At 45.4% G+C, this 16,708-nt stretch overlaps 1 pseudogene; it reads right to left on the bottom strand.

Moving 5' to 3' along the window:
- Positions 1–10,802: 10,802 nt before the first annotated feature.
- Positions 10,803–15,569, bottom strand: LOC130877036 (schlafen family member 2-like; annotated as a pseudogene).
- Between the last annotated feature and the right edge of the window lie 1,139 nt (positions 15,570–16,708).

The following is a 16,708-nucleotide window of genomic DNA, read 5'->3' as shown; positions in this document are numbered from 1 at the left end:
CTTAAAGATTTAGGTTTGCTATAAAGCCACTGATACTTTTTCTTGAATATTTCCAGATGTTCATTCATCAAGGGTGATGATCTCTCTTCATGGAGAGTCCCTTAGCAAAACTGTCCCTTGGGACCTAGGGACACAGGACAATAGAGAAGGGAATTTATTTTCTCTCTTTCTAGGAATAAATTTCACCCACAAACTTTGGCCATTGATCGTAGAGAGGACGACCTGAGTTGTGGTCCTCTCTTCCTATTAGGCCGCCACATATTTCCAGGGAGGTGTGGTTCTTACAGTTTAAACAGAATCACTAGGCTTCTTTCCTTTCAAAGCTGATGCTGTAATTACTACTCCTGTGGTCATGAAGCCTCTGGGGGGTTACCAGGCCAACAAGGTGGAACCATCTAAATGGTCCCAGTGTTCTGATAAAAAGAACTCCAGATAGCTAAGCTCACACTGTACGTCATGTCACAGTGAGACGCTGGCGGTCTTCAAACAAAAGAGGATCGTCACTCGATCCTGACCATGACGGCATCTTCATTTTGACCTTTTGCCACCTACACTGCAAGGAAAAATGTCTATATTCATATTCCACCAAACTGTGACACTCTGTCAGATCAGTGTCAGAATGACACAGGCTGGGTCTCTGTGCCTCTCACCCGCCGAGGTTTTCCTCTTAAGAGCCAGAAGGGTCCATTTTTCTGCAAATGGAAAATAAAATGATATGACACCTGTTAACTACTTTTGTTGTTGCTGTTGCCTTAAGATCTTATTTTTTTTATTTTGTGCTTATGGGTATTTTGCATACATGTGTGTCTATTACTGTGTGTGTGGTGTTCATAGAGGTCAGAAGATAGCATTGAATCCTCTGGGACTGGATGCTTGTCTGTAGGTGGGTGCTGGGAACAGATCCCTGGTCCTCTGCAAGAGCAGTCAGTGCTCTTAACCACTGAGCCATCTTTCTAGCCTGAGATCTCCCAGTTTTGAAACTGACTTCTTCTTGATTGTGCATACATGTTGTTGCCATCAACCTCTGACTTGTAATTCAGTGGGTCTCTGGCTTTTAATGTTTCTGTGGGAGAAAGAGTACTCAGGATGGTTTTCCTTGTTTTTTCCTGCCCAGTGTGGGCTTTAACTCCTAAGCAATCCTCCTGCCTCAGTCTCCTGAATAATTGTGAGCACTGAAATGTCCTATTACTCTGTTACCTTAGCACTAAGTTAATTTACTGGCAATTGTTTTAGGTTTGCATCTATGAGGTTCTTTCCGCTATTGTTATGGGTGGATGATCATGTCAAGTGTAACAGCATCATAAAATGAGTCCCAAGGATGTGGGGGATCCTCAGTGAAAGGACACTTGCCTGATATGTATTGTGCCCAACCTATACAAAAAATTAAGTTGTATTAAATGGTTTCATTATTTTACAGACATGAACTCGTCGTGGTTTGCCATCCTACATGAAAGCAAAGGAGAGAATTTGAAATCTTGCTTTTCCATGGGGTCACATATTATTCACAATCAAGTTTGTATAATGATCACGAACTGCTCTTAAAAAGACTCTAACCCGCTGCCCAATCCCACATGCAACATTAATGTGAGAGTAAGGAGTCCCCTGTTACTCAAACTATACTAGCGTTATGGCTCAGTGTGACTGAGGTTTGGGTATGCTAATCACATCTGATTTTCTTTAAGCCCAAGAGTTCTTTCATGGAGTTCCTAGTCCTATACACAGCATAGTTCGGGCATCTATAAGATCTGATGGAATGGGTGGGAGGCCAGAACGAGTAGACAAAACAGAGATAGATCCAGAAAGTATGAAGTGGAACTCCGAAGGAGCAAAATCATGTGATGAAGGAATTGGAATTTCTGTAAATGAAGATTTAGTCTAAACCACGAGGCCATACTGGGCCTTCTGTCTCAGGTCTGTAAACTAGCAAAGAATCATCTGAGTATATAAAGCTATGTGCATGGAGAGAGAAACTTTGCAAATCAGAACTACTGGGTCAAGTGATGAACACCTGAGAATTTGGAAATGAACTAGAAAATGATGCCCTAGAGGATGGCATCAGTCTTTGCTCTACCAGGTTTATCTTGGGCAAGCCTATAGAGCTGCATCTAGTGCCTCTAGGAGATCACACTGTGATTGCAGACCTAGAACCAACTGCACCATGCACAGCATCCCTTAGGGTTGCCTAGGAACGCTAAGGTGCCTTCCTGACAGATCTTCATTCAGAGAAGCCCTCAGGGGAGAAAGCTTTTGACTTGACCTCAAGACATTCTAGAGGAAGTGATGCTGAGGTAGAAGTCCTGACTCCTGGCAGAGGAACACCAATGGGACACAACCATCTGTGCTTAAGTTCAGAGCTCCACGATAGTCTCAGTGTGACAGCGCTGTGCCCAGACAGCAGAGAGAGATGTCTGCTTCTGCCGTGCTGATCTTTCTTCTCCTTATCACGACAAGTTAATGTTGGTAGATCCTATTTCCTCCACGGGATGCTGCCCCAAACTTGGGACCAGTTTCCCTGAGGGCTTTCCAGATGATATCTTCACCCCAAAGCAAGGGGAAATGGGGAGTCGGGGGGTTGGGGTTGCATGCCTGTCATCTCAGCACTTGCAAAACTGAGTCTGAAGGCAACCTGGGCTATATTTTAGCAAGATTCTATCTGCCACAGTCTGCTTGCAGGGTAGGCATTGGGATAGAGAGCCATGAGTAGAGAGGAGACAGGGAGACCAAAGAAAAACAAAACTGAAAGTCTTGTAAGATTACGGGAAATGCAGTTTCATTTCTGCCCAGTTAGAAACTGCAGCCCCACCCTGATCTATTCATTGCTGAGCAGTATCTGTTCATCACTTCCTCCCAGCACCTCCCATTCAGCACCTTGTTTTAAGCCAGCATCCCTAGTCCACTCCCCAACATCAAAAGGGGCAGGAACCATATCTCGCCCCAAAGTGAAACTCAAGGAAACTGGTGTGGAATCATCTTAGAGGAAATCTGGGGGCTAACCTGGGACCCAGGCTCTCTAATTTCATACCTGCAACTATGAAAAATTTTATGACTTAAATTCCCTCGGGCATCTACCTGGAAAGCAGTCCTCAACTAGTAAGCTGGACTCTGAAGTCCATGAATTCTTGTCCCTGAATGAAACTCACAGATCTCCCACAACCTTTGAGTCTGGTTTAAACACTAGTTTTTCTTGTAAAATTCTTTAGAGTGTTCACTGGAGAAAATTCTCTCAGAGCTCAACTCACAACTTCGACTGTTGTTATCTTTAGCAGGAAATAATGGCATTCAGACAGATGTCCCTAGTTCTGCAGGCAGTGCCGTTCGGCAGGAGGGAATGAAATGAGGTGGGGACAGTAGAGTGGGAGATGCTGCCTCTTGGGAAACAACCCTGGCATATTCCCTGTTAGGATGATGCTTTGCCTCTTGGAAGATCATGTTCTCATTCTAGATAAAAAAAATTCTCAGGACTCTCAGGTGCTTAGATCTCTTTAGTTCTGGGTTGCAGTTCCTCCCTGCCTAATGGCAAATTTCCCCTAACATTCTACAGAGTCTGGTCTCTGAGAAGATGGAGCGTCGTGTCCCCCCCCCCGCTCCCCCCCCACGAGTGACTTGGAGTCCTGCACAAGCCTGGCCTGTGCATAACCTCTTCTCCCTGCCTCACTTCCCCTACTTGACCCTCTCAGAACCCAGGCTTCCTCTCTCAGGGATCTGTAAGTTCTCCAACCGGAGCAGCCTGAGGGACTTTGCTTTCATCCCATGCTCCCTAAACTTCCTAGCCCTCAGCAGCTGTGAAGGAGTCTATGAAGATGCAAAGGAACCAAAGTTTCCAGAAAGGAGTCAAAGCAACCAGGCTCCTCTCCTGGGCTGGGTGTTGCACTGGAAGTGCCTCCACCTCATCCCAGAGCCAGCAGAGTGAATTCTGGGTGGGCATAGGGAAAGAGAAGGATAAAAATATTGAGATGGTGAATGCTGCCATGGAGTGTGGCTCACTTACCTATAAAGCTGCTCCAGTGAATCTCTCCGGCTTGATGCCTACTGTGAGTTGGCTGTGCTGTGGACACCTGCTGGACGAAACAGGAAAGTTCAAGCCTGGGACAGATTCCCACAGCAGGGGCTTGGTGGCTGTCACGAGATTTCCTCCGCAACTGGATTTGAGAATGCCAAATTTCAGTACTTGTGGTAGCACTGAACTTTCCTCTTTGTGGATCTTTGCGGTGTGTGCGGATTCCTCCACTCTCAATACTGAGTTCAGTTTTGGAGAACCTGTGATTCATTGGTTAGCGTCAAACCAGGAAGTGTGAGGACTCTAAGTTCCTTGATCCCTTTCTGTGATTGTCACTCAGCCTGTCAAAATTGAAGAACTGGGCTCCTAGACTTGAAATCAGTTTTCACCACTTCACCAGAATCCTCAGGATAAAGATGCTGTCTCTGCCCTCAGACAGAGAAGGTGACACTAGGGACAGGCAGGAACACCTGTCAGAGCCTTGCAGGGAGGGAGCATGGGGAGGGAGACTGAGCCAGGGGAGGAAGTGTGGGATGCTGGCTCATAAGGTGCAAGCTGCATCTCCTAGGTCTTTGGGAAGATGGGAGTCTGTGGGAGGCTCCACGTACTGCCCTAGGCAGACAAGACTGATCTACCACTTTTTCTTTGTGCCCTGACTTATGATAATTATGGTATACAAGTCTCTGACTCACAACATTTAAGAACCACCAACCAGGTATGGGGAGAAAGGAGAGGCTGTAGAGCTGAGAGGAGAGGTGAGAAAGAAAATAGAGGGAGTGAGGAGGAGGAAAGGGGAGGCCAGGGGGCAGGAGAGAAGGTCTTCAGACACCCCAGCTGTGGGTGCCTCTCCACCAGGAACTCAGGCAGGTAAAAGAGCCTGTGGGTGACTCGAGCACCCTTGCTCAGGACACCCCAGTTGAAGGTGAAGGGAGCAGAATCGAGGCTTCTGCATCCTGCCCTGTGCTCCTCCCCCACCTTGACACCTGTAGGTAGAGAAACTGTTCATTTCATAGGCTGCGGTTGGATCACTTGCTACACACCTGTAGTGACCGCAGCAATGCTGCCTGCATCCTGTCGTCTTCTGGACTTTCCATCACTGGGATGTTTCTGCGATGCTGGAACCTCAAGGAAATGGTGCCCAAGGCCTTGAATCTAAGCTTGATCTACCAACGCAAACTTGTGTCCAGGTGACCATGTGAACCCGATGGACAGTTTTCCAACACTTGACATTCAGAATTAATCATTTTCCTGAATCACTGAAATGTCAGTTTGCATCTCACATGTTGCCAAATATTTATTAATATATGTTATATATCTGTAAGATATGTATACTCATATGTACATTATGAAATGTCATTCAGATTAAATAAAAATGAAATTATGTCAATTGCAGGAAGGAAAACATAAAGTATTAGAAAAAAATCTTTTTGGTGAATAAAATATTTCAGACCCAGAGCTGCAAATATTGCTTCTTTTCTCATCTACATGGAACTTCACTTTATGCTGGGTGAGTACCGTGTCTAAAGGTGGGAAGAAGGGAACAAGAGAAGATGGAGAGGCCAAAGAATGACAAAGGTTACATGCTTTCTCTTATTGGAGAACCCATTTCTGTGTATACACACATATACGGACACCGCAGGGGACTGTGGGACTGGCAAGGTGACCATCAGGAGGGAAGAGGAGGAATCGGGGAGGATAACAGGATATGGATGTGGGTGAATTACAAGGGCAGGTGTGTGTGAAGATATAACGAGGCACATTGTTATATTTGTTGGCTAAAAATAATTTAAACACAAACAAGCGTGGCTATCCAGCTCCTCCAGATCTGTCTGTTCAACAGCAGGAGGCATGTCTCAGAGCTCAGAAGGATCACCTCATTACTGTGGAAAACATCTGCAGACAAAAGCCCCATCCTGAAAACCTTTGGATAATGACTGGAAAGCATTTCGGGTGATTGTCACACCCCACATGCGTCAGTCAGGATGTTGGCTCCAGTGCCACGTTAGGCTTGTTGGGAGCCTGCAGCACCACTGTGGTCACTGGGCTTCTCTGCAGGAGCAACCAGCTTCAAAGTCAGCATCTAATCATGCGTGGATTATGGTCTGATGTGCTACCTCATGAGATCCAAGAGATCTGAGAACACAGGGCCAGACAGGAGAATCCTGGGAGACCCCGAGGGACATTACCAGAGGGACTATTCCTTAATAATGCACCCCTTACTGGAGGGCGATACGGGTCTGAAGGTTAGGAGAAAATCCGGGTAACCCCACAGAATTTTACCAGAATGCGATCTTGGACGTTGTTATGTAGAAATTGGCCGGCATGGAGGAGATGATCACACATGGATGTTAAACATGGACTGAAGGATCCAGGAGACATGGAGTCAAGTCAGTCTTGTGCCTCCAGATGGAACAGGAGCAGAAAGTGGCTCTGGAAGGGCTGAAGAACTGCACTGCCAAGAATGTGCCAGGCTAATTCATCAACATTCTTCTGGCCTTCCCATCATCCTCTTGTCCCTGTGGCCTTGGTAGCCTATGGCATGGAACCACTCATGCAGACCCATGACAGGATGCTCAGAACTCTGCTCCTTGTGGCTATCCCTGCCATTCTTTGGAATCCCTGCGTGGCTCGCTTCAGCCCCATGGTCTGGTTCTCGTTGTCGATTTGGAACTGACACAGCAAGCCTTTGTGTGCTGGCAGTGGGGTCAGCAATGTGCTTACTTTCAGATTTTCTACTCCAAGGCAGCTGAGAGGGTTTTTATCTAGGATTATCATCTTTCCTTCAAATGATATAAGGGAGGTAATATTATTTTTTTTACTTTTATCTAGAAAGGTGTTTTTAACAAAAAAATTTAGACAATTTTTGTAACATGATTTTCCATGGTGTGGAAATCTTAAACAGACCCTAACACAACCCAACAATTTGCAACATGCTGAAGGGAATTCTGGAGTCTATTTTGAAGGAAAGCCACACATATACACATACACATTTTTTCACACACAAATACAAACATTTAATTTAAGAATCTTAATAATTTCTGTTTTTTTTTTTTGTAGAGGTTACTAAACTTGGGGCTAGCACATGCTAACATGCTTTTTGCATCTGATATATACCTTGAACCTAGATTAGATTGACATAGCAAAGTGTCTGTCAGTGTTTAGTTAGAAGAATACCCCTAGTGTTGTATCGTGTATTAGGGGTCATGTGTTGCAGGAGGGAGATACAACAGACTGAGTGGCTTAACAGAAATTCATTTCCCACAGTTCCTGTGGTTTTGGAGTCCAAGACCAAGACTGAGGCAGAGCAGGGTTCACTGGGGGGCAGGGGGCGCTCTACTCAGCTGCCAGTCAATCTATGCTCCCATGGCCACAGGGACATAAGGAGTAGGAAGAAAGCACCCTGCCATGTCACCTCCTAAGGACATGGTCCATGTGCTGTTTCGCCCTGAGGACTTGTTTAGCCTTGCTCACCTCCTTGGTGGCACCACGTGCACTTTAGGGTGGGTGAAGACGACACACTCAGTTTATAACACTGTCCCTGAGACTATAACCAAAGGAAGGGAATTCCAGTTCAAGAGGAACTTAACTTGAAATTGATATGCTGATGACTAATCTCCAGTTTCAACCTGAGCACACTTAGACGGTTCTAGGAAACTCGTCTCTGCTTCTGTCAGTGAGAAACTCTGTACAGAGGTTTAGCTCGGAGGGAAGACGCACCTGACATGGGGTCTGTATCCCATGGCCTGGTGTCCTGGGCTGAATAAACCCGGGAAGACACCAGGAAACCAGCATTCACTCCTCTCTGCTGCCTCAGTTTGCACACAGTGGACTTGTTATCTCACACGTCATCCCTCATAGCTAGAGGCCCTCCGGCGGCCACCCCTCCATGCCTGCCGTGATGGACTCTGCCCTCAGGATGCTATCATGGCAACCAGCAATGTAAACAGTGCACACTTCAGAGGGAAGCAGCAGAACTAAGCTGTAGACACGTCATAGACGCTGATCGGCTTTGGTGGGGCTGGAGTGATTCACGGGTTCATGGGAATAAGCCTAGGTCATCTAAGTTACACCCACAGCAAACACTTCTATACTACGTTTAATTATTTAAGACAAGGTGTTGGATGTGTCTTAGCCTGACTTGGGCACCTTATTTAGCCAATTATCAAGCTCTTAATTCCACTGCCTTGTCCTCGTAGTGCTATGCCCATGTGCTACCCAACCATGCTGAACTAGATTTAAGAATATTCAGATTCATCGGTTTTATTTCATGTGTCTGAGTGTTTTCCTTGCTTGTATGGCTGTGTGCTGCTTGTGTGCATGGTGCCTACAGAGATCAGAAGAAGACACCATATCCCAAGTAACTGAAATTACAGATAGTTATGAAACCCCACAAGAGGCTTGGACCTGACCTAGAATTTCAGTAAAAACAAGGTACTCTTAACCCCTGAACCATCTCCCTAGCCCCACTAGCCTCACTGATTTCTAAAGACGTCCCTCCCCGTTTCTGTGCCTCTTGGAGTTTGTATACACTGTTAGTGTCTGACTTTGTTCTCTATGAAAGCCTAGATAGTAATTTTATGATTGCCTTGTTATTTCTTTCTTTGGAAAATATTAGATTTTATTATCACAAAGCTAAGCCTCTTGACACACAACTGTAATCTCAACACTTGTAAAGTTGAGGCAAAAAGATCTCGATTTCCATCTCATCCTCTATGACCTACTGATTTAAGATCAGCCTGGACCACACAAACAAAACACCATGGCTTTTTTTTTTTAAATCATAATGAAGGCATGGTCTGAGTCATTCTAAATCAAACTTTGAGGTGCTGTGCTCCCAAAGCCTTGGAGCAGGTTGCTCTGAGCCTGCTCAGTGTCTGCAGGGTTTGCCTGAGCTCCGGCCTCTGTGCTGTCACAGTGTCACTTATCCTCAGGATGTGAGCAGGTGTGAGTCTCTGCAGTGCCCACCGCCCACTGTAAGGGAAGACAATGTCCTTATGAGGCTGACAGGAGCGGCCATCCGTGAAGACCAATATTTACAAGGCCGTGTGATAGGCAAATCACATCTGTTTCACAACTGTCATAGGTGCTCTGCCATTGGTCCCTGGGACTTCTGCAGCCATGGCCTTTGCCTTGGCGTTCAGTATCAGACATCAGCTCCCTGCAGAGATGTGTGTGTATGGCGCGTGGGGGGGTGATATGACCTTAAATCCAACTGGAAAATGATTGATCCCGTTCTACTCATGCTATTCACACCATAGGGCACACAATCATTTCTATGGTAACTAGAAATACATAGGTGGCATCGATTTTTAATTCCATATCTGATTCTATATTTAATGTTGATCCAACTATTCTGAGTGATAGGGGGATTGACCCCATGAAGTGTTCCCACTAAGAAGACCCACAGATACAATAGGGATAAAATATGCCTTCCTTAGGCCAGTGGTGGCGGTTCACACTTTAATCCCTGCACTCAAGTGGCAGAGGCAGGCAGATCTCTGAGTCTGAGGCCAGCCTGAACTATAGAACAAACAAGAAACCTGCTCCTGTAAGCCTGTCCCATACCCCCACCTCCATGACCTCACCCACCCTAGGATACCATCTTCCTCATCTCCATCAATAAGAGCACTGCCAGTGGGCACAGTAAGAATTTCTCACAGACTTTACACTAAGCAGGTGTCTTAGCCAGGGTTTCTATTGCTGCATTGACACCGTGACCATAAGCAGGAGTTGGAAGGAACGGTTTATTTGGCTTACACTTCCACAGCGTCATCGGCCTTGAAGGAAGCCTGGACAAGAACTCAAACATGCAGGAACATGGAGGCAGGAGCCTATGCAGAGGTTGGGCTGTCCTACATCAATCACTAGTTTAGAAAATGTCCTATACAGCTCTCCTGGCAGTAGAGTCTAAAAGCTAGCCCTGCCCCTTACTAGCTGTGGCACTCAGCTGAGCTGGCCCTACCACTCACAGGGGCAATGTGAAGAGCAGATCCAGGTGCACAGGCGCAGAAGAGTGGGCAGATAGACCAACAAGGCCAAGACCCAGGGTTTTGAACTGGCTCACCCCAGCATCTAACCTATTCTTGAACAGCTAGAACATGGGAAGGGGCTTGTCCTGTAGAAGCATAGCTGCAGGATCTCCATGACACTGACAACAATGGTTAAAAAAAAATCAAAAACAACAACAAAAAAAAATTTTCAAGTAAAGATGTTTGAGAAAAAGGGTACACTGTGTGATACACTGTGACACACCACAGCTTCCATGGTGAGCTTATTGTGTTTAATCTTTATTTAGTTTTTGCTTTTCTTCTGCAAGTGAAGTTGAAACACCAGATGGTGGTTATGGAGGGAAAAAGGAGGTGAGTGGAATTGGGGTGCATCACAAAGAATCAACAAAAAGTTAAACAATAGATAAAAGAATGAAAGAAAAGAAGAAAGGAAGGAAGGAAAGAAAGAAGGAAGGGAGTTAGAAAAAGAGGAAGGAAGAAAGGGAGGGAGGAAGGGAGGGAGGGAGGGAGGGAGGGAGGGAGGGAGGGAGGGAGGGAGGGAGGGAGGGAGAAAAAAATGTCTGCACTGCAGGCTTGGCTGAAGCCTGATCTTATGAAGAAGGCATTTCCTTTGGTCAATTGAAGTTCATCCACAGCAGGGAATAGCTGGTTGGCAGTAGACCTCTTCTGGGGAATCCTCTCCAGTTACACAGCTTCAGGGATTTGGAAGCTTGTCTCTCTTGTAGCCATGAAGTCCATCAGCTGTGACGGGCCTAAAGGATATCATTGTCACAGGCTCTAGGTGTTCCTTGAGAGCCTCAGCTAACACACGACCAGTGGGCATGCATGAAGTCACCAATAGTGCCAGAGCCTGGTCTGCCATCCATCAGGCTTTTGACCCATTCCTCTAAGGTAAACCTCTTCACACAGCTGTCTTCCACGTGCCAGGAGTCGGGCTCTGCAGAGAACACAGAGCAGCAGAATCTCTCCACTCTGAGTGCACGCACATATGAGCACAAGGCTCCCTGTCTGAGGACTTGGATGAATTTGCATGTGTACTGTAACTTCTGCTCCTTACAGAAGTGAGTGACTGTTGAATGCACTTCTCTATTTCACCCTCTAGATGCACAAGGTCGCTCTTCTCTGCTTCAAAACCAATTATTTGCTGATTGTTTCTATCCAGACCAATGAACAAATATCCCCCGTCAGTGTTTGCAAACGCAGATACAGTTCGAGGGATGAGTTCCTTGATGCATTTTCACAACTGTTTCACGGAAAGCAATGTAACTTCAACATGCGTGGATCTGGTGAAGGGGAAGTCTTCCTGGTGCTGAAATTGTGTCTTGTTGAAAACCGCAGCAGCCAGGTCCTCCAGGTCGCTCTCTTCCTCTACTCCAGGGCAGGCTCTGCTTGCAGGCAGCTCTGGTCTGACACAGGATCTCCCTTCCTCTTCCTCCAGGTCTTGGAGGAACTCGAGAGCAGCAGCGGCATTCACTTCAATGGAAGACGACATGCTTCTAATGTACAAATTGGTTCTCAGGGTGCAGATCGGCAGCCCGAAGACATCCAGACTCCATGATTTCACGTAGATATTCAAGTAGCCCCCATGCGCCATAAAGTCCAGATGCCTCCCCACAAACGGCAGACATTTACAAAGAGAGGCTTCCAAATCCAGTCCCAATCCATCCCTGGGAAGGCTAAAATTTTCATTTTCAATTTTAGCCTTAATCACCCCACCTTCAGAGTTCAGGAGGGCACACACAGCTCGAGAGATGTTTTCATTCTCTCGTTTTCTGAGGGGTTGGTTCTTCATCTTCTTTCTATTCTTCTCCCCAAGTGTGATTGCTTCCAACTTTAGAACCAGCTCAGCACAGTCTGCTTCCAGATCCACGGTGACGGCCATGTCCCCAGCAGCATTTGCATTTTCACCCTGAATTTCTTTCCTGTAAAACAGACAGAGCCTTTAGAATGAGACCTAACAAGAGAAAGCAAATTCTGTACTGTGCAGTCAACAGCGCAATCCCTGACTACATATTTTCCAAGATCCGGTCACTTACATTAGGAGAAATGGTTATTTTTTGCAGATTTTGCATTCATTGGCCAAGCTTATTTTCCTACTGTGTTTTCAGATGGAATGTTCCAAGTATAGTTAAGACCTTTGAATTTTCAATTCTAGTTTAATTTTCACATATCTCTTTTCAGTCTTAATTCTTGTCTTCAGTCTCCTCTACACAAACCCTCAGTGGCATCTGTGTGATTTTTATCTTTTATGTAACAAAGGCTTTAGTTACACAATTTTTTTAGACGTATTTATTTTATGCCTATTGGTGTTTTGCCTGAAATTATGTCTGGGAAATATGTGCATGCAGTAGCTCTGAGGCCAGAAGAGGGCACCAGATCCCTTGGAACTGGAGTTTCAGGTGGTTGTAAGCCCCATAAGGGTATTGAATTCTGGTGTTCTGGAAGAGCAGCCAGCGCTCCTTGGCACCGAGCCCTCTCTCCATCCCAGCTTTCAAATTTTTATGATTAGTATCCATTCTGTCCATTTTGCAAATTAGGCTATTTCTTTTTCTTTGACTAAGTTTATTTTCTCCTTGGATATTAACCCCTTATCGGACTGTGTGTTGCAAACCTTTTCTCCCTCTGTAAATTGTTTGTGTTGGTTCATTGCTTCCTTTGTTTTGCAAGAATATCCCAGTTTGATGAAATCTCAGGTAAACATTGGGAATTTTGTTTTTGTGCTTTAGGAAGTATCTGCATTGATTTTCTCTCTGTTCCTGTGACAATTATCTGGACAAAAAGCAACTTTGGGATAGAACAGGTTTATTTGCAAATAATTCCACATCACCACCCACCACTGAGGGATGGCAGAGCAGGAACTTGAAAGAGGCCTGCTTGCTGTTCCACACAGCATTACCTTTGACCAAAGAACCCACTTCACAGCCGAGGAAATATACCAGGAACCATGGGGGATGGAGCTGGCTGGCTAGCTTTCTTATGCTGTTGTAGGCTCCCTGTCTAGGGAATGGGGCTGCCCAAAGTGGTCTGGGCCCTCCTACATCAATTATCAACACAATGTTACACACTTGCCCACAGCCAGTCAGATACTGGTGATCCCTCGATTGATGAACTCTTCCCAGATAATTCGAGGTTATGTCCCATTGACAATAGAGCCAGGCAAGGCAACATCCAAACGACCTTTGCCAAAACCAATGTCATAGAACTTTTCTTCTAAGTCTTCTTTTAGTAGTTTTTCAATTTCTTACATTTTTTATTGTTTTATATTGGTATGTTTATTATTTTCTATTCAGCTTGTGTAATGTGGTGTCAGAAAAGTTCTAATCTCATTTTCTTCAAGTGAACATCACCTCAAGTGTTTGAATGACTTTATCTACTGTCTAGGGTCTTGCTTCTCTCAGAAGAAGTTCCTGACCATTTGCTGTCTGCTTTTGCATGGGCCATAATTTCCTGATTTTCATAAGCCTCATGAGCTTTGGCTGAAAATGGGTCAGTTAGGAAAGAAACTAGCGCTGCTAATCTTCCAGGGCACCTCCATATGTGTCTACTGATTAGCTGGGCAGGCCCTCATCCTCTGCCTCAGCATGAAGTCACATTAAGGTCTCTGTGGCTGGACAGGTGACTCTGTAGATAAAGTGCTTGTTTTATAAGCTTGAGGACCTGGGTTTGGATTGCCAGCACCCACATGGAAAGCTGAGAGCGACTGCATGTGCCTAGCATCCCAGTGTTGGCAGACAAAGAGGGGGACCCCTGGGTCTAATTAACCAGGTAATTCCTTCTCAAATTATAGCACTGACTCTGGAGGAAGTTCTCTCAGAAGGGAACTTGGGGTTCAGGGTGTCTAGTCAGCTACCTTTGGAAGCAAAGAGAATGACATTCGGATACCTTACTCTGTCACAATTGCAGGTTGGTAATAAAAATCGAAGAAAGAGGGGACAGGTGTGACTGAGCCGCCCACTTGTGAGCACATTTTCCCTAATGCCCTGCAAATGATCTTCATCTCCACCTAAAAGGCTGCAAGGAGCCTAGCATGGTGCTGACCCTGTGAGGTTGATGTGGGCACTGTGAGCTTGAGACACGGAAAAAATGAACAGTGAATCGCAGGCCAGCCTGGCTACACACCCAGACCCTGTCTGCCTCCTTCCTCTCTAAAATACTAAAGCAAAACAACAACCATCATAAACAGGAACTAAAGCAGCCTGTACTGCTGAGAAGGGAACAGTTCCATTTTCTGAGAAGGGAACAGTTTCGTTTCTGAAAAGGGAACAGTTTCGTTTCTGCCCAGTCGGTAGTTGCAATTCCACCCTGTTCTTTGCACTGCTAAGCAGTCAGTTCCTCATTCCTTCTCAGCCCCTCCTGTCCAGGACCTCCTTGTCAGGCCCAGTCCTAAGCCAGCACCCATGGTTCACTCTCCATATGGAAAGGAGACAGACTCTCATCTCACACCCAAATCCCAAAGCACAATACTCATGTCCCCAGGAATTTTGAACCTCAAGGGGGATACAACACAGTCATATTTAAAGGTACTGTGGGCTAGCCTGGGACACTGACCATCTCACTCCTAAACCTGTGACTATGGTAAATTTTCAATGGTTCAAAATTCACTTCTTTCGACATGTATCTGGGACTCAAACCTTCAGAAAGAAACAGGACAGGTGAACCACAAATCCAGGCATGTAAATTCATTATCCTCCCAGGAGCTTTAGCTGTGGTTTACAAATCAGATTCTCCAACCCTAAATCCACTCCCAAATTGTGTTGTGCACTGGAGAAAATTCCCTAAGACTTTGACTTGGGATTTAAGGTGTCTTGTTAGCTGTCTTCAGCGGGGAAGAACATGGCATTCCGATGCCAGCACTGCAGACTGGCAGGAAAACCCCCTGGGACAGGAGCAAGAGCTGCCTCTGGAGAACAGTGAGACCTGGAGCCCTCTTTGGGCTCCTCTAAGGTGCTCTGCTTGGTTTAGGAGAGCAGTGTCAGCTTCTTTGGGCTCTAGTGTACTTCCTTCTTTCTTCATTTAGACTGCAGTTCCTGCCTGCCTGCTGGACATAGTTACCCAACTTCCCACAGGGTCAGATCTCCAAGAGAACAGGGAAGGCTCCAGAGACTCTGGAGACCAGCAGGAGCCTGATCCACCCACTAGTTCTGGCTCAGACAAGGCAGAGCCTGAGCTTAAACCCTCCCTCCACCCTAAGCAGACAAAGGCATTTGCCTCACCCACAGCTCACCCAAGTCCTCCACAGCCTGTACTTTGTCAAAATGAGCTATGAAGACTCCAAAAGCCAATGGTCCAAGTAGGAACAGAAACAAACAAGGGTCTCCTGATAGAAAATAATTGTACCGACGACCCGCATATGATCCCAGAGCCACTAGACTGTACCTAGACTGGAAGGGAGAAACAGAAAGGGCATAACCCCTTTAGGGTTGAGACTTGAGTAAGCTCTAATGAAGTGGTCACTTACCTATGCGTTCTGTGGTTGCCTAGCTGAGTTGTTTGAAGTCTGGGGCTCATATCTTCTCCCTGTCAGCCCCCTGGTGTGATGAGGCAGTCTAGAGTCACCTGAGGAAGACACTCCCCACTGTGAGGTCTTCCAGAGTGGGCTATGTCACTTGGCCAGTCCTAGCTACAGCTCCGGTTGTGTCCCCTCCTCTAAGCCTAACCTAGTCCTTCGTTCTTTGCTCCCCTGATCTTTGCGGAGCTTGTAGAGTATACTGGTGTCATACTGGAAATTTGAGAATTGCTTGTAGTTAACCACACCACCCTCTCTGTACCAAACTCTCACTGTTTGCTGATGATATGATAGTTCACATAAGCGACTCCAAAAATTTTACCAAGGAACTTCTACAACTCATAAATGTAATGAGCAGTAATGTAGCAGGATACAAGATTAACTAAAAAAAAAAAATCAGTAGCCCTTCTGTACACAGATGATAAAACGCTGAGAAAGAAATAGAGAATCAACACCCTTCACAATAGCCACAAATAGCATAAAATATCTCAGAGTAACTCTAACCAAACAAGTGGAAGACTTGTATGACAAGAACTTTAAATCTTTGAAGAAAGAAATTGAAGAAGACTCCAGAAAGTGGAAAGATCTCCCATACTCTTGGGTAGGTAGAATTAACATAGTAAAAGTGACAATCTTACCAAAAGCAATCTACAGATTCAATGCAATGCCCATCAAAATCCCAGCAAAATTCTTCACAGATCTCGAAAAAATGGTACTCAACTTCATAAGGAAAAGCAAAAAACCCAGGATAGCCAAAACAATTCTGTACAATAAAAGAACTTCTGGAGGCATCACAATCCCTGACTTCAAACTCTACTACAGAGCCACAGTACTGAAAACAGCCTGGTATTGGCATAAAAACAAACAGGAGGACCAATGGAATCCAATCAAAGACCTGGATATTAATCCACACACCTTCAAACACCCGATTTTTGACAAAGAAGCAAAAAATAAACAAATGGAAAAAAATGCATATTTAAAAAATGGTGCTGGCATAAGTGGATATCAACATGTAGAAGAATGAAAATAGATCCATATCTATCACCATGCACAAAACTCAAAGACTTCAACATAAAGCCAGCCACACTGAATCTCATAGAAGAGAAAGTGGGAAGTACACTTGAACACATTGGCACAGGAGACCACTTCCTAAATATTACCCCAGTAGCACAGACACTGAGATAAACAATTAATAAA

This window comes from Chionomys nivalis, chromosome 7 (assembly GCF_950005125.1).
Source record: "Chionomys nivalis chromosome 7, mChiNiv1.1, whole genome shotgun sequence".
NCBI lineage: Eukaryota > Metazoa > Chordata > Mammalia > Rodentia > Cricetidae > Chionomys > Chionomys nivalis.
This window is presented reverse-complemented; position numbering and strand designations above follow the sequence as displayed.